General features: G+C 46.9%; 1 pseudogene; it reads right to left on the bottom strand.

The window, feature by feature from the left end:
- LOC136581093 (major histocompatibility complex class I-related gene protein-like) overlaps positions 1 to 17,443 on the bottom strand; it is a 67,577-nt pseudogene extending 50,134 nt beyond the window's left edge.
- Positions 17,444 to 18,751: the final 1,308 nt, after the last annotated feature.

Here is an 18,751-nt window from a genome sequence, read left to right as displayed (position 1 = left end):
GCACTGGTGGACAAACTGATGGTAAACTTCCCATCCGACAGTGCTAGTGGCCGAAGGCCCATTTCCGCGGCCCAGGTAGCAGGGGAGGCGCAGAGATCAGGCAGCATGTACAGCGCAGGCAGGGGAACACTCTCTAAGGCCTTTGACAGCTTTATGGCTCCCCAGCAAGACTGTGTCACCGGTCCCCAGTCAAGGCTGAGTCGGCGGGAGCACTGTAAAAGGATGGTGAGGGAGTACGTAGCCGATTGCACGACCGTCCTCCGTGACGTCTCTGCCCCCTACAACTACTGGGTGTTGAAGCTGGACACGTGGCCTGAACTCGCGCTGTATGCCCTGGAGGTGCTTGCTTGTCCTGCGGCTAGCGTCTTGTCAGAGAGTGTGTTTAGTGTGGCTGGGGGAATCATCACGGATAAGCGTACCCACCTGTCAACCGACAGTGCCGACAGGCTTACACTCATCAAGATGAACAAAGCCTGGATTTCCCCAGAAGCATCGTTCTCTATCACCATCCAAAACGGGGACCTTTTTGCTTCATCAATCTGTGTATAATATTCATCCTCCTCCTCCTGCTCCTCCTCCTGAAATCTGACGTAATTACGCCGAACGTGCAATTTTTCTTAGGCCCACAAGGCTCAATCATATAATTTTTGTAAACAATTTTTATACGTTTTAATGCTCATTAAAGCGTTGAAACTTTCACCTCAACCAATTTTTATTTTAACTGGGCTGCCTCCAGGCCTAGTTACCAATTAAGCCACATTAACCAAAGGGATTAATGGGTTTCACCTGCCCTCTCGGTTGGGCATGGGCAATTTTTCTCTGGTACATTAGTACTGTTGGTACAACAATTTTTGTGGGCCCTCGCCTACAGTGTAATCCAATTAATTTTTTGCCCACCTGCATAACAGCTGACGTAACATCGGCTGTGATGGGCAATGCAATGGGATATATTTATGTACCGCCGGTGGCTTCCTGGCACCCACCCATGCTGTGGGTCCCCAGGGAGTTGTAACTACATGTGTCCACTTCTAAAGAACCCCAGTCTGACTGGGGCATGCAGTGTGGGCCGAAGCCCACCTGCATTAAACATGACATTATTACCTCAGCTGTGATGGGCAATGCAATGGGATATTTTTATGTACCGCCGGTGGCTTCCAGGGAGCCACCCATGCTGTGGGTCCACAGGGAGTTGTAACTACTTGTGTCCACTTCTAAAGAACCCCAGTCTGACTGGGGCATGCAGTGTGGGCCGAAGCCCACCTGCATTAAACATGACATTATTACCTCAGCTATGATGGGCAATGCAATGGGATATTTTTATGTACCGCCGGTGGGTGCCAGGGAGCCACCCATGCTGTGGGTCCACAGGGAGTTGTAAATGCATCTGTGTCCACTTCTAAAGAACCCCAGTCTGACTGGGGCATGCAGTGTGGGCCGAAGCCCACCTGCATTAAACATGAATTTATTACTTCAGCTGTGATGGGCAATGCAATGGGATATATTTATGTACCGCCGGTGGCTTCCAGGGAGCCACCCATGCTGTGGGTCCACAGGGAGTTGTAACTACATGTGTCCACTTCTAAAGAACCCCAGTCTGACTGGGGCATGCAGTGTGGGCCGAAGCCCACCTGCATTAAACATGACATTATTACCTCAGCTGTGATGGGCAATGCAATGGGATATTTTTATGTACTGCCGGTGGGTTCCAGGGAGCCACCCATGCTGTGGGTCCACAGGGAGTTGTAAATGCATCTGTGTCCACTTCTAAAGAACCCCAGTCTGACTGGGGCATGCAGTGTGGGCCGAAGCCCACCTGCATTTCATCTGACGTTAGCTCTGCTGTCCAGGGCACTGCAATGGGATACATTTATGTACAGCGGGTGGGTTCCAGGGAGCCACCCATGCTGTGGGTGCACACGGAATTCCCATTGAGGAGTTGGGGATTCCCAGTTGTACCTGCCTGTGACTATTTATAAAAAAACGCGGTCTGACTGGGGCATACAGACACCTTGACAGAATGAATAGTGTGTGGCACATAGGTTCCCCATTGCTATGCCCACGTGTGCAGCTCCTGATGGCGGTGGCACAGGATTTTATTTCTCATTGATTCTGTACAGCATTGTGGGCTATCGCCCGCCCCTTTTAAAGAGGGTCGCTGCCTAGCCGTGCCAACCCTCTGCAGTGTGTGCCTGCGGTTCCTCTGGCAGACGCACTTATAAATAGACATGAGGGTGGCGTGGCATGAGGGCAGCTGAAGGCTGTGCAGGGACAATTTGGTGTGCGCTGTGGACACTGGGTCGTGCAGGGGGGGTTGGGCAGCATGTAACCCAGGAGAAGTGGCAGCGGAGTGTCATGCAGGCAGTGATTGTGCTTTGTTGGAGGTAGTGTGGTGCTTAGCTAAGGTATGCATTGCTAATGAGGGCTTTTCAGAAGTAAAAGTTGTTTGGGGGGGGGCACTCTTGCCGCTATTGTGGCTTAATAGTGGGACCTGTGAACTTGAGATGCAGCCCAACATGTAGCCCCTCGCCTGCCCTATCCGTTTCTTTGTCGTTCCCATCACTTTCTTGAATTGCCCCGATTTTCACAAATGAAAACCTTAGCGAGCACCGGCGATATACAAAAATGCTCGGGTCGCCCATTGACTTCAATGGGGTTCGTTACTCGAAACGAACCCTCGAGCATCGCGAAAAGTTCATCTCGAGTAACGAGCACCCGAGCATTTTGGTGCTCGCTCATCTCTAGTGGTCACTAACGGATTAAGGAACTTATTGTAAATTATGCTATCCATAAAAAGGGAACAAGTAAAGTGAGAGACGCTGGAATTAGGACTGCAGTTTAAAATAAAAACCAATAATATGTGACCAGTAATCTGACACTGTAATTTATTCATCAGATTACAGAAACTGTTTGACCTCTTCCCAGAATCTGCTTATGAGGAAACACAGACAGGCCCGTTTGGATTTTTCCTCTCTGACCCTTCTATAAGTGATGACTGAGATCTTTCAGATAATCATCTCTTCCCAGGTTGGTACATAGACAACATAGGGCCCAATAACACAATTAGGCTTCTGTAATGTCTTATCTCATAGTATTACATGCCTCCCATATGCTGTCTAGAGCACCCAGTGCTTGTTCTCCCACCCAACTACCCTTCCTCTGTAGAAGAGATGGTTGGTGAAGCCTCCTCTGCTCTGGTTTCCTCCTCCCTCATTGGCAGATGTTGCAGACCCTGTGAGGAGTTACGTCCCTGGTAAACTCCCCTCTATCAGGAAAAAGCCGTCCCCTGAAGACCTGCCTCTAGTACTGTCACTTATCCTTCTTTATACAGTTATGTTAAGGATGAGTGACAATTATTTAGTGCCTATGGATGGTTACAGGAGCCATTACCAGGGGGATGGATGAGCCTTATCAATAACTCCAATGAACTCATGAAGAACTTTTCTCAGTCTTCCTCCAGTTATGCCCCCATTACAGATCACACTCACCCCAGTCCACAAGGAGCGGTTCCTCCAAGCTGCTGTGATCCACATAACAGGAGTAACTGTCACCCTCTTGGGGTATCAGTTCCACACTGACTCTGATTTGATAGGTGCGGTCAGGATTGGGGAGGACATGGGTGGTTTGATATGTAGGAACCTCGTCTACCCCATTCTTCATCCACTTCACATCCACAGCTCGGGGGTAAAATCCATACACCAGACAGTGAAGCTTTGTGACCTCTCCCGATTCCGGTCTCGGGATCTTCACCTCTGGTCGGACTAAAAGAGAAAAACTAAGATTTCAAAAAACCAACATATATACAGCTGAAAAACAATGAAAATCATACTTTACTGATAAGGAATAAAAATCCGATCTCTGTATCAGTTTCTCAATGTTCCTAAACCAATTGGCATGCACTGAAAGAAATTATATCAAGTTGCTATTTGTGCCCCATCATCACCCCATGTAAATTTACCCTTACTCTGTGGCCACTGCGGGCTTTTCTTTTTTTAGTTTTAATAAGGTTTGTTACTTTGGCATCAGTGTGGATTATAGAGAGTGGTTTTTACATGATGGGCTCCTTTCATAACTTGTTTTTGGTTGCATTGGGGGTATATGTAAGAATATTCCCTAACCTACACTTCCAATGTGTCTATAGGCCCCTATTCGTGTTGCTCGTTGTAATCAGCCAGGTCCTCATAGGACATCATTTGCAGACCGCTCACCATTTTGGTAACTCTTCTCTGATCTTGCTCCAGTTTGTCTATGTCTTTTTTTTTTAATTGGGGTGCCCAGAACTGGACACAGTATTCCAGATGAGGTCTGACTAAGGAAGAGTAGAGGGAGATAATGACCTCACATGATCTAGACTCTATGCTTCTCTTAATGCATCCCAGAATTGTGTTTGCTTTTTTTTTTTGCTGCCTCATCACACTGTTGACTCATGCTCAGTCTGTGATTTATTAGTATACCCAAGTGCTGCTGCTTAGCCCAATTCCTTCCATTATGTATGTGTTTATTTTTCATTTTTCTTGCCCAGATGTAGGACCTTGCATTTCTAAATGTTAAATAATATTCTGTAGTTGCCGCCCACTGTTCAAGCTCTAGATCTTTTTGAATTCTCTGTTTCTCTTCTCTAATGTTAGCTATTCCTCCTAGCTCTGTGTCCTCCTCTTTCCATTTCATAATACATATTGTTCTTTCTTTTTAGCATCTATTTAAGTTCTGTGTTCATCCATCCTGGTCTCTATAGTTTAATTACTTCCCATTCTTCCTTCTTTAGGGATTGCTAACGATTGTACTTTGAGAATCTCATTTCACAATGTAGTGGCCCAGAGGGTCCTCCAGAATACACACATCAACTTTTGTCCTGGCACGCCTGTCCATGTGCTTCCCTTACTAAGAACCTTGCATTATTTAATGTGGTTAGATTATAGGTATGAATACCTCTGATAGTAAATTTATTTTGCGTGCTGTTGCCATTTTTGGTTTCTACTTCTACTGTATGTTGCAGCCATGGTTTAACGTGCACCTATTCATTTCTATTGGGATATATTTCCAATGGGTAGTGCTGACCCCTTTTTCCCTTTCTGTACAAATATTGTGAAGTTTTGGCTGCCTTCACTGGGTCGTGCACACCTGCCGCCCATTTACCTCCTGTCCCTCCTATTGGATCATCTATATGGTATCCCACCCTCCTTGGTTTTATTTGTAGGCTTAGTCCCAAGAGAGGAGCATTTTGAGAGGTAGGAACTCAGCTTTCCCAGGTTAAGATACACCACCTGGTATTAATGTTAGGACCCATCTGAGAGCTTGGTCACCTGGACGTTGGTAGATGGGACAATATAATTTGATCAAATTATATACTAGGAACCTGGCATTATTTAATGTGGTTAGATTTTAGGTATGTATACCTCTGATAGTACATTTATTTTGTGTGCTGTTGCCATTTTTGGTTTCTGCTTCTACTGTATGTTGCAGCCATGGTTTAACGTGCACCTATTCATTTCTATTGGGATATATTTCCAATGGGTAGTGCTGACCCCTTTTTCCCTTCATGTGCTTCCCTTCCTAACCTCAGAGCTGACAATAGCTGGTTGCCTATTGGCTATAGGTCATGCCTCTACTGATTGGTGAGTCCAGAGTGGGAAAACCTGATCACGAGTCCCTATGCAGAGTGGGTGGAGAGGAGAAAAGTGTGGGAAGTGATGGAGGAAGTGAAGGAGGAGTCAGAGCAAAGAGAGAGAGGAGGAGAGCAGTCAGAGGAAGAGGGGTCTGCAGCAAGTTGTTGCCAGAGAGGAGGTGTGCTAGCAAGTCAGCCATGGGTGCAGTGTTTCACAAAGCCAGCGAGGATAGTTAGGCCCCTTTCCGCTCCGTTGTCCATCCTGCAGTGAGGAGATCTGAGTTGGAGGCCAGTGTTTCACAAAACAGTGAGTTAAACTACCCAGTAAATTCAAAGCCAGGATTAGTTCAGCGGCCATTTTTAACTAACATCCAACACCTGCATCTTACACTTCCAGTAATCCCCCCCCAGATATCCAATACTGAGGGGAAGTCATTACTGAGTAACCTCTAGGAGAGTAGAGAGAGAGAGAGAGCGTTGAAGAAATTGTTTAAAATATAAATCTACTATTTCAACGTGTTCAATTGCTGCATCATTGCCGGCTCTGTTACATCTTTAATGCTGCAAAGTTGAATTGTATTTCACCTGTATTCACAAAAGCTTAAGTAAACCTGTGTGCTCCCAGTTTACTAATACAAGTAACTGGACTCGTCTCAAGTTATTTCACCATTACCACACTCGCGAGTTCAGGTTGGAGTACTGGCGTCACCCATGACAAAACAATTGTTTATTTTTGAAACGTACCTCCACAGTTTATTCTTGCCATTGTGTGACAGCTGAGCAGAGCAGCATTATCGCCACTGTTGGGAGGGATTACAGAGCCATCCGTTATAACCATCTTGCAATCCTCGTGGTCTCACCCACTCTGGCACACTCAGCTTGGCCATTGCAAAAATATTAGAAAACTTTGTAGAGCACTTTAATGAGTGGGGCAAAACTTTTTTGACTATGGCAGCGCCTGTAGGTCATCTCGATGGCAGCTATCTTGGATTTAGCCCAAGATACTTTAATGGAAAGTGGGTCATGGGATACATGTTTAAAGGGTAGAAGTTCATAAAAAATTGATAGGAGCAGTCATTTTCTAATTATCTATAACATTTTTCAAGTTATGGATGGTGTCACGTTGAGCTTTAATAAAGTTGTTATGTTGAGTTTTGTGGTACAGAAAACACTATTTGCATGTTTTTCAGGTAACAGTGTAATGAACAATCTAGCACAGAATTAAGATCATCCTGATAGTCAGTAACAGAAGTTCAATTGAGCTCGCTGAGAACACCCAGGAAGACAAGCAGTGAGTGCACGAATAGTATCCAGGACAAACAGAGAACTGGTTGTCTGAGCATAGTTCCAATCCACTATTGTTGACAACCGTGCTAGCCGTTTTTATGAAGTGTCCAAAGAAAAGAAGCAAGACACTAGCATTGTAGCATGGAGTCAGGAAAACATCAAGACACACAAGTGCACCCATGCAAACACCAGTTTTGGGCTTGGCCCTGAACAATTCTGATGTCCCTTAACTTCTTAATCAGTTTTCTGTATCCTTTATCTCATGACCACCTTTCGATTGAAGTTTCCTTTACACAAAAGAAAATAGAAAAAAAATTTTTGGGTGGAGGGGTGGCATATGTGACGTGACCTTTGGGCATAATATAATTAACTGAATTTGTATATTGTAAAAATTCTTTATTAATTAAAACCAACTTGTATACGCATTTCAAGGTTAGTGAAACTCTTCCTCAGTACTCACTTGGGATACACTGTAAATATAATAAAAGTCCATATTATAATAAGGGCTGGAACAAACATAAATTGATAAAGAATAAAATATAGTTCAGGTAAATGATCAAGTATGAGCAAAAAGAAAAACCAAACAAAAATTAGAATTTTTTGGGTCCATTCATGCTCATACTTGATCATTTTTCTGAACTATATTTTGTTCTTCATCAATTTCTGTTTATGCCCCCCCCCCCCCCATTCTAATATGGACTTATATGTATAATGTATCCCTAGTGAGTACTGAGGAAGAGGTTTGCTAACCTTGAAACTCATACATGCTGGTTTTAATTAATAAATAGAGAATCTTTGAAATATATAATTTCAGTTAATTATATTACATCTGAAGGTCGCACCACATATACCAAGCCCCCCTCCTTCAAAAAAAAAATATTTTTCTGTCTATAGTATTCAAAACATTCACTCAGTTGGGTAGAACATTATTTGAGGTGAGCTGTACCTTCCAAATTTAAAGACTCTTTCACTATATTTCCGCAACCAATCCTTAAGACATAATCTCCACTTTATATATTCATTTTTCTACCGGGGTTGCTCCACCATTTTTTTTTTCACTATTGGGGTTCATTCACACAAACATAATTTCACATGCGATATGATAGATGCAGTGTAGAGATGAGCGAGCACCAAAATGCTCGGGTGCTCGTTATTCGGGACGAACTTTTCGCGATGCTCGAGGGTTCGTTTCGAGTAACGAACCCCATTGAAGTCAATGGGCGACCCGAGCATTTTTGTATTTCGCCGATGCTCGCTAAGGTTTCCTTGTGTGAAAATCTGGGCAATTCAAGAAAGTGATGGGAATGACACAGCAACGGATAGGGCAGGCGAGGGGCTACATGTTGGGCTGCATCTCAAGTTCACAGGTCCCACAATTAAGCCACAATAGCGGCAAGAGTGGCCCCCCCCCCCCTCCCAAAAACTTTTACTTCTGAAAAGCCCTCATTAGCATGGCATACCTTAGCTAAGCACCACACTACCTCCAACAAAGCACAATCACTGCCTGCATGACACTCCACTGCCACTTCTCCTGGGTTACATGCTGCCCAACCGCCCCCCCTCCCCCCCACAGCGCACACCAAAGTGTCCCTGCGCAGCCTTCAGCTGCCCTAATGCCTCACCACCCTCATGTCTATTTAGAAGTGCGTCTGCCATGAGGAGGAACCGCAGGCACACACTGCAGAGGTTGGCACGGCTAGGCAGCGACCCTCTTTAAAAGTGGCGGGGCGATAGCCCACAATGCTGTACAGAAGCAATGAGAAATAGAATCCTGTGCCACCGCCATCAGGAGCTGCACACGTGGGCATAGCAATGGGGAACCTATGTGCCACACACTATTCATTCTGTCAAGGTGTCTGCATGCCCCAGTCAGACCGCGGTTTTTAATTCATAGACACAGGCAGGTACAACTCCCTATTGTGAAGTCCCTGTGGACCCACAGCATGGGTGGCTCCCTGGAACCCACCGGCGGTACATAAAAATATCCCATTGCATTGCCCAACACAGCTGAGGTAGTAATGTCGTGCTTAATACAGGTGGGCTTCGGCCAACACTGCATGCCCCAGTCAGACTGGGGTTCTTTACAAGTGGACAGATGTAGGTTAAACTCCGTGTGCACCTACAGCATGGTTGGCTCCCTGGAACCCACCGGCGGTACATAAAAATATCCCATTGCATTGCCCAACACAGCTGAGGTAGTAATGTCGTGCTTAATGCAGGTGGGCTTCGGCCCACACTGCATGCCCCTGTCAGACTGGGGTTCTTTACAAGTGGACAGATGTAGGTTAAACTCCCTGTGCACCTACAGCATGGGTGGCTCCCTGGAACCCACCGGCGATACACAAAAATATCCCATTGCATTGCCCAACACAGCGGATGTAACGTCAGCTGTAATGCAGGTGGGCTAAAAATTCATTTGATTACACTGTAGGCGAGGGCCCACAAAAATTGCTGTATCAACAGTACTAATGTACATCCAAAAAATTGGCCATGCCCAACCAAGATGGCAGATGAAACCCATTAATCGCTTTGGTTAATGTGGCTTAAGTGGTAACTAGGCCTGGAGGCAGCCCAGTTTAACGAAAAATTGGTTCAAGTTAAAGTTTCAACGCTTTTAAGAGCATTGAAACATATAAAAATTGTTTAGAAAAATTATGAGTGAGCCTTGTGGCCCTAAGAAAAATTGCCCGTTCAGCGTGATTACGTGAGGTATATAGACATGAGGTTGCTCTGACTATCCAGCGACATACTGTCTTCCCCCGCCTCCGTTTCTGATTCCAAAGCGTCTGCCTTTATGCTTTGCAGGGAACTTCTCAAGATGCATAGCAGAGGAATGGTGACGCTAATGATTGCAGCATCGCCGCTCACCACCTGGGTAGACTCCTCAAATTTTCCAAGGACCTGGCAGATGGCTGCCAACCAGGGCCACTCTTCTGTAAATAATTGAGGAGGCTGACTCCCACTGCGCCGCGCAAGTTGGAGTTGGTATTCCACTATAGCTCTACGCTGCTCATAGAGTCTGGCCAACATGTGGAGCGTAGAGTTCCACTGTGTGGGCACGTCGCACAGCAGTCGGTGCACTGGCAGATTAAACCTATGTTGCAGTGTCCGCAGGGTGGCAGCGTGCGTGTGGGATTTGCGGAAATGTGCGCAGAGCTGGCGCACCTTTCCCAGCAGGTATGACAAGTGGGGGTAGCTTTTCAGAAAGCGCTGAACCACCAAATTAAAGACATGGGCCAGGCATGGCACGTGCGTGAGGCTGCCGAGCTGCAGAGCCGCCACCAGCTTACGGCCGTTGTCACACACGACCATGCCCGGTTGGAGGCTCAGCGGCGCAAGCCAGTGGTCGGTCTGCTCTGTCAGACCCTGCAGCAGTTCGTGAGCCGTGTGCCTCTTCTCTCCTAAGCTGAGTACTTTCAGCACGGCCTGCTGACGCTTGCCCACCGCTGTGCTGCCACGCCGCGTGACACCGACTGCTGGCGACGTGCTGCTGACACATCTTGATTGCGAGACAGAGGTTGCGTTGGAGGAGGAGGAGGAGGAGGAAGGTGCTTTAGTGGAGGAAGCATACACCGCCGCAGATACCACCACCGAGCTGTGGCCCACAATTCTGGGGGTGGGTAGGACGTGAGCGGTCCTAGGCTCTGACTCTGTCCCAGCCTCCACTAAATTCACCCAATGTGCCGTCAGGGAGATATAGTGGCCCTGCCCGCCTGTGCTTGTCCACGTGTACATTGTTAAGTGGACCTTGGCAGTAACCGCGTTGGTGAGGGCGCGTACAATGTTGCGGGAGACGTGGTCGTGCAGGGCTGGGACGGCACATCGGGAAAAGTAGTGGCGACTGGGAACCGAGTAGCGCGGGGCAGCCGCCGCCATCATGCTTTTGAAAGCCTCCGTTTCCACAAGCCTATACGGCAGCATCTCTAGGCTGATCAATTTTGCAATGTGCACGTTTAACGCTTGAGAGTGCGGGTGCGTGGCGTCGTAGTTGCGCTTGCGCTCAAACTGTGGCACTAGCGACGTCTGGACGCTGCGCTGAGAAACATTGCTGGATGGGGCCGAGGACAGCGGAGGTGAGGGTGTGGGTGCAGGCCAGGAGACGGTAGTGCCTGTGTCCTCAGAGGGGGGTTGGATCTCAGTGGCAGGTTGGGGCACAGGGGGAGAGGCAGTGGTGCAAACCGGAGGCGGTGAACGGGCATCGTCCCACCTTGTGGGGTGCTTGGCCATCATATGCCTGCGCATGCTGTTGGTGGTGCCTCCCCAGCTGATCTTGGCGCGACACAGGTTGCACACCACTGTTCGTCGGTCGTCAGGCGTCTCTGTGAAAAACTGCCACACCGTAGAGCACCTTGACCTCTGCAGGGTGGCATGGCGCGAGGGGGCGCTTTGGGAAACAGTTGGTGGATTATTCGGTCTGGCCCTGCCTCTACCCCTGGCCACCGCACTGGCTCGGCCTGTGCCCACACCCTCACTTGGCCCTCCGCGTCCTCGGCCGCGTCCACATCCTCTAGGCCTACCCCTACCCCTCAGCATGCTGTATTACCAGTGATTTGATTTCCCAGGCAGGAAAGAAATTGGCACAAGGCTGCACTCAACCGTAGCTGGTTGCGTCTGATTTTTGTACGTTGTCCACGCAGCACACACGTACACGGAGACCTTAGGACTGACACAGGCAGGCCAAATATAATTTTTTTCCTTTTTAGCTTAGGGAAGACCCCACTGCGTGTATTCAATGAAAAACAAGAAGTTTAATATCTGTGGTGTGGCCCTCAAAAAGTGTCACACAAGTATAGTGTAGCAGAGTTATTAACTCTAGCAGAGCAGGTATTTGCCAGTCAGGAAAGACAATGGCGCTAGGCTGCAGTAAAGCGTAGCTGGTTGCGTCTGATTTTTGTACGTTGTACACGCAGCACACACATACACGCAGACCTTAGGACTGACACAGGCAGGCCAAATATAATTTATTTTCCTTTGTAGCTTAGGGAAGCACCCACTGCGTATATTCAATGAACAAGAAGTTTAATATCTGTGGTGTGGCCCTCAAAATGTGTCACACAAGTATAGTGTAGCAGAGTTATTAACTCTAGCAGAGCAGGTATTTGCCAGTCAGGAAAGACAATGGCGCTAGGCTGCAGTAAAGCGTAGCTGGTTGCGTCTGATTTTTGTACGTTGTACACGCAGCACACACGTACACGGAGACCTTAGGACTGACACAGGCAGGCCAAATATAATTTCTTTTCCTTTTTAGCTTAGGGAAGCACCCACTGCGTATATTCAATGAACAAGAAGTTTAATATCTGTGGTGTGGCCCTCAAAAAGTGTCACACAAGTATAGCGTAGCAGAGTTATTAACTCTAGCAGAGCAGGTATTTGCCAGTCAGGAAAGACAATGGCGCTAGGCTGCAGTAAAGCGTAGCTGGTTGCGTCTGATTTTTGTACGTTGTACACGCAGCACACACGTACACGCAGACCTTAGGACTGACACAGGCAGGCCAAATATAATTTCTTTTCCTTTTTAGCTTAGGGAAGCACCCACTGCGTATATTCAATGAACAAGAAGTTTAATATCTGTGGTGTGGCCCTCAAAAAGTGTCACACAAGTATAGTGTAGCAGAGTTATTAACTCTAGCAGAGCAGGTATTTGCCAGTCAGGAAAGACAATGGCGCTAGGCTGCAGTAAAGCGTAGCTGGTTGCGTCTGATTTTTGTACGTTGTACACGCAGCACACACGTACACGCAGACCTTAGGACTGACACAGGCAGGCCAAATATAATTTCTTTTCCTTTTTGGCAAAGGGAAGGACCCACTGCGTATATTCAATGAACAATAACTTTTAGAACTGTAGTGTGGCCCTCAAAAAGTGTCACACAAGTATAGTGTAGCAGAGTTATTAACTCTAGCAGAGCAGGTATTTGCCAGTCAGGAAAGACAATGGCGCAAGCCTGCAGTAAAGCGTAGCTGGTTGCGTCTGATTTTTGTACGTTGTACACGCAGCACACACGTACACGGAGACCTTAGGACTGACACAGGCTGGCCAAATATAATTTTTTTCCTTTTTAGCAAAGGGAAGACCCTACTGCGTGTATTCAATGAATAATAAATGTCTTCTGGCCCTGCCTACACAATTCTATCCCTGTAGTATTAATGCCGGGTGCAATGCTCTGCACAGCCGGTTTTGAGAAAAAAAAAAAATATGCAACACAGCTAACAGCAGCCTGGACAGTACTGCACACGGATAGAAGTGGCCCTAGAAAGGACCGTTGGGGTTCTTGAAGCCTACACTAACTTCTAACACTCTCCCTGCCTAACCCCCACTTCTGTCCCTATTGCTGGGCGCAATGCTCTGCAGATCCAATTTTGGACAAAAAAAAAAAAATACTGTGCTAACACAGTACTGCACACTAGTAGATGTGGCCCTGAGAAGGGCCGTTGGGGTTCTTGAAGCCTACACTGACTCCTAACGCTCTCCCTACAGCAGCACCAGCAGCAGCACTTTCCCTCAGCTAAGTCACAAGGCATGTGTGGCGAGCCGCGGGAGGGGCCGATTTTTATACTCGGGTGACATCTGATCGCCCCAGCCACTCACAGCAGGGGGGTGGTATAGGGCTTGAACGTCACAGGGGGAAGTTGTAATGCCTTCCCTGTCTTTCAATTGGCCAGAAAAGCGCGCTAACGTCTCAGAGAGGAAACTGAAAGTAACCAGAACACCGCGTGGTACTCGTTACGAGTAACGAGCATCCCGAACACCCTAATATTCGCACGAATATCAAGCTCGGACGAGTACGTTCGCTCATCTCTAATGCAGTGTTCTACACTTACGGTCATGTGAACCTGGACTAACTCTGCACTATTGAAGTTTCTTAGGCTGACTCAAAGATGGCCAACAGGCACCACTATAGTGCCAAAAAGTCTCCCCCCACCCATCTAAGTGTTCTACAATGTTTCCTAATATTATCTATTTTCGTTCAGAAGATACTCTGGGTAGCCTTGACTTTAGAATTACCCTGTGCTGCCCTGATTGTGGCCCTAAGTTTATACAGTAGGCTAAATAAAAATCTCTGTTTCTACAGACTGGCTGTACATAGTTGGGATCCCTGTGTAGATACTACAAAAGGAAGACTTGATAGATATAATGAACTATGAGGTCACCTCTCCGCTCCAGATCTTCTCTTCCGTACTCAACGTATCTCTTCATATTCTCAAAATAGATATTCTGTAGCTCATTCTTGTATATCTCCCCCATTCTTACATCCGGACTGTTCCATCTCTGTGTGGTGATCTGAGCCTCAGCCATGGTGGCAATATATGTTGCTGCCTGTATATCCAAGTACATATACTCTCTCCCATCTTATCTGTGCTGCACAAACCCTTCGATGTTGCCATCATCTTTTAGCTCACAGCCAACAATCACCTGGAAAAAATGGAAACCTGCACACAGAAGAGGAACATGTTACACAGAACAGATCTATACATGTAAGTGTAGTACATACGTGGCTATGCACAGGGTGTGTGGAACATATAAGCAGAGCATACGGTGGATGTGTGATGTATTATCACACATATGAAACCCAGTGAATGTAAAGATCTGCTTGACATCCAGCTTCACATGAGAGTAAGCGCAAAAAACACACACAATAGCGAGCCTTTTTGCACAGTGAAGGTCACACTATTGCATGCTTATCTGCACATTTCGCTGTACTTTCTGCACCATCAGAGACCGTCCACATCGGCACAGGACACACCCGTGTCGTGATTTGAAAGGCTATGCAGCCTTAATTAGTCCCCAGTGTGCTGTTTTCCCTGCGAAATTGCACAATGAACTGTGCAATTCACAGATATCGGGTGCACACTCCTGGAGTCCCTTCCCACCAACTTAACACCTGCACTGAGGTACCACACTACTTGTTCCAGGGGAAAAGGGTCCAACCCCGTTATATTTATTTCGCCCATTCTTTGTATTGAATATTTTGTTCAGACGGGTCTCTACCCGTACAAGGACTGGCGTCATAACAAAACAACACCTAACCCTACCCGACTCCGTTGGTAGCCTCCTATTGGAAATCACCACCTTACCCCACCCTATGGGTAGCACCCAAATAAGAGGGCCACATTTTCCGTTGGAGAGGTGCAGCAGTGCCACCATGACTACCATCTTCTTCTCCGCTGCTCTGCCTCCTTGGTCCAGGCTGGGTTGCCACATTTGCATGTAGACAGGTGAAACAATCTTCCAAGGTAACTGGTCACATTCTGCTTCTTAGTTTTTCAACACAGGTTAGAAAATTAAAGCAGGACTCTGGAAAACTGTCTTAAGTCCGCGTGGGTTGCAGATGATAACCTGATAGCACCTCAACTAAGAACATATTGCTCAGCAATCCATCAGCAGCAATATAAAACCACCCCGCGATGTTCCCAAAGTCACATTCACAGGAAACTAGTGCACCACCACAAAAGTAGATGAGGTGATAGGAAATTGCATGTCTCACCTTCAGTGTGGTTTAATCGGTTTATCAGTATCTTCACTTCAAGTCTGAATAATGCTTCATCTTCTTTAACCATCTTGCTCTCACTCTCCCAGTAGTCAGGACCCATCTTCTTCATTCATGAAGCCACAGGGACAGCTCTCCCAATATCACTGCTATATAACTCTATCTGCTCATCATCCAGATATACAACCCTGGAGAACTCAGGGCCCCCGGATCCGGGAGCGGTGACTCCGATGTACAACACACGCAGAGAGTGACTGTCTGTGAGAAACATACAGACTGTTAAATATCACACAAACTATTCTAACACTGAGGGTTGTGTCTGTATTTTAGGAACAAAGCTATATTTGAACATTTTGTGGTCATGAAGATCTGGTGTGAACGGTTTCCATAGACTTACATTTTAGTGGTGGTCGTAAATCAGCTTCCTGGAGAGGCAGAGACAACAGGAAGAGGAGGAGAACGGAATATATAGTACATTTTGGGCAGTATATTGAGGAGAGTAATAGTGTTGACTACATAAAAGGAATGATAAATGTATGGGGGGGGGGGGGGGGAGAAACAGAACACATTGGCAGTAAGCCACAGATGTCCAAGAGCATCCAGTTGATACCATGTAGCAATATACACTGTCTGGTCCTGACCACCACCAGTCATTAGGCCCAGGAAAGACAGGTTGAGCCAAATGTGCTAATCACGCTCCAGCAGTAGAGAATAATTATTTTATTACTTCAGGAACAAGGTCATTCTTCTTGTTACCATGTTCTAATGCAACATATTTAATATATGATATTTTATGGGTCATCTGTGTCCCTGCCAGACTACAGTGACTGGAGATAGGAAATAATGTACTGAGATAGAGCAAAAATATGAGGGGCATTTACTAACAGGTTATGCCAGAATACCAGTGTAGAAAAGTTGCTACTGGGTTGAGCTTGTTGGAGGGGCGTGTCAACCCTGGACTGACAGATTTATGTATAATTTATGCCAGAAACTGATGTAAATTATGCCAGGAGTGTTCACTTGGTCAGGACCAGGTGTACATTTCTGTCAAGGCACACAGAGGTGCCAGGGATGCGCTAAATACATGAAGAGGCATGCACCTGAGGAAATTGTACTAAACCCAGTGTCAGAAATGCTGGACTTAGTACATTTCGACCTATGATCTAATGTAAGAAGAATGAACTGATAGCAGGCAGTATCAATGAGACACTGAGATGCACATAAGAAGTCAATCATGAATTAAGCAACATAGAAAGAATAATGCTAAAGTTACTGCTTCAGCTTCCTTCCCCTAACACTTGTCCTGCCAAGGATGCATCTGCTTCTCTTTCCAGAGTGGTGTGAGGAAGGTCAAACTATAGACAGTGGCTTGTGCAACTTTATTATGTTCAGTGTATTTGTTCTGTAAAGACGGCAGCTATGTTACCGGTGGTAGTGCTATCTCACGAGGGCAATAGGCGTGACTACTTTAGCATGGTAGAGAAGAGACTGCAAAGGTGTGATGCAACAAAGAAAAGAAAGTAGCAGATAAGACAACATGCGGTTCTGTGAGAAGAGCCAGCGTGGAGGGTGGTGTGATTTCGCCAAAAACTAACTGTGAAGTTAGAGTCGAAACAAAAAGACCACTTTTGTGTTGCTTGCTGCCACTGTAAGCTACTGCTTCTAGCTTGTAATTGACATTGCTGCCATTGAGGGTGTACCGGTGGTTGTTAGTGACGGTCAGAGCAAGAATGTGGCCTAGCTGTAATCATTTACCAACTCACTAGCTCCTACTCCGTCATCTCTGCACCCAAGAGTTCTTCTGGAAGTTCCCGCAGCTGTTGATTCCATTGACAATCATTTATCAGCGTCTCCTTACCCAAGTCGGGTGTTTCATTGTGGTTTAATCATTGGGATGCACCTGAAGGGGATGGAGTTGAATCATTGGGCTGTAGACACCAAATACCATGAAGGGGAAAATGAGCATGTGTGCCACAAGTGAGGAAGCATAGTATTCTAGATTGGTAGAGTTGGAAGGGACCTCCAGGATCATCAGGTCCTTTGGGGTCATCAGGTTCTCCAGGGTCATCGAGTCCAACCTTCTGCTCAGTGCAGGATGACTAAATCATCCCAGACAGATGTCTGTCCAGCCTCTGAAAACTTCCATTGATGGAGAACTCACCACCTCCTGTAGCAACCCCGCCTAAACCATAGGTAAGCGTAGAGGAGGGTCTAGCAGATATGAGCTTGCCGGCCTCTAAAGACCTGCTGAATTGATACACTGTAGGTCATCTGTTACCACCGTGGGAGGAAGAAAAGACATATAAGCTACACACAGAATCAAAAGCTCAGCAAATTATTGTTGTGCACGAGGGCCAGACTAAATGTAAGAACTACACTACTAAAGAGCGTCCATGCCTTCCTAAGATGGAGTGGTAATTTGCATGGCTTTGGTTTTGTCAGCCCTTTCATACATACAATGGATAGGTGATAACTAGAGATGAGCGAGCACCAAAATGCTCGGGTGCTCGCTACTCGGGACGAAAATTTTGCGATGCTCGAGGGTTCGTTTCGAATAACGAACCCCATTGAAGTCAATGGGCGACCTGAGCATTTTTGTATATCGCCAAGCTCGCTAAGGTTTCCATTTGTGAAAATCTGGGCAATTCAAGAAAGTGATGGGAACGACACAGCAACGGATAGGGCAGGCGAGGGGCTACATGTTGGGCTGCATCTCAAGTTCCCAGGTCCCACTATTAAGCCACAATAGCGGCAAGAGTGCCCCCCCCCCCTCCCAACAATTTTTACTTCTGAAAAGCCCTCATTAGCAATGCATACCTTAGCTAAGCACCACACTACCTCCAACAAAGCACAATCACTGCCTGCATGACACTCCGCTGCCACTTCTCCTGGGTTACATGCTGCCCAACCCCCCCCGCACGACCCAGTGTCCAAAGCGCACACCAAATTGTCCATGCGCAGCCTTCAGCTGCCCTCATGCCACACGCTGGCCTCATGCCACACCACCCTCATGTCTATTTATAAGTGCGTCTGCCATGAGGAGGAACCGCAGGCACACACTGCAGAGGGTTGGCATGGCTAGGCAGCGGCCCTCTTTAAAAGGGGTGGGGCGATAGCCCACAATGCTGTACAGAAGCAATGAGATGAGAAATATTATCCTGTGCCACCGCCATCAGGAGCTGCACACGTGGGCATAGCAATGGGGAATCTATGTGCCACACACTATTCATTCTGTCAAGGTGTCTGCATGCCCCAGTCAGACTACGTTTTTTTATAAATAGTCACAGGCAGGTACAACTGGGAATCCCCAACTCCGCAATGGGAATTCCGTGTCCACCCACAGCATGGTTGGCTCCCTGGAACCCACCGGCTGTAC

The sequence above is a fragment of the Eleutherodactylus coqui genome, chromosome 10, assembly GCF_035609145.1.
Source record: "Eleutherodactylus coqui strain aEleCoq1 chromosome 10, aEleCoq1.hap1, whole genome shotgun sequence".
Lineage (NCBI taxonomy): Eukaryota > Metazoa > Chordata > Amphibia > Anura > Eleutherodactylidae > Eleutherodactylus > Eleutherodactylus coqui.
Note: the sequence above shows the minus strand (reverse complement) of the source record. Positions and strands in the feature narration are given on the sequence as shown.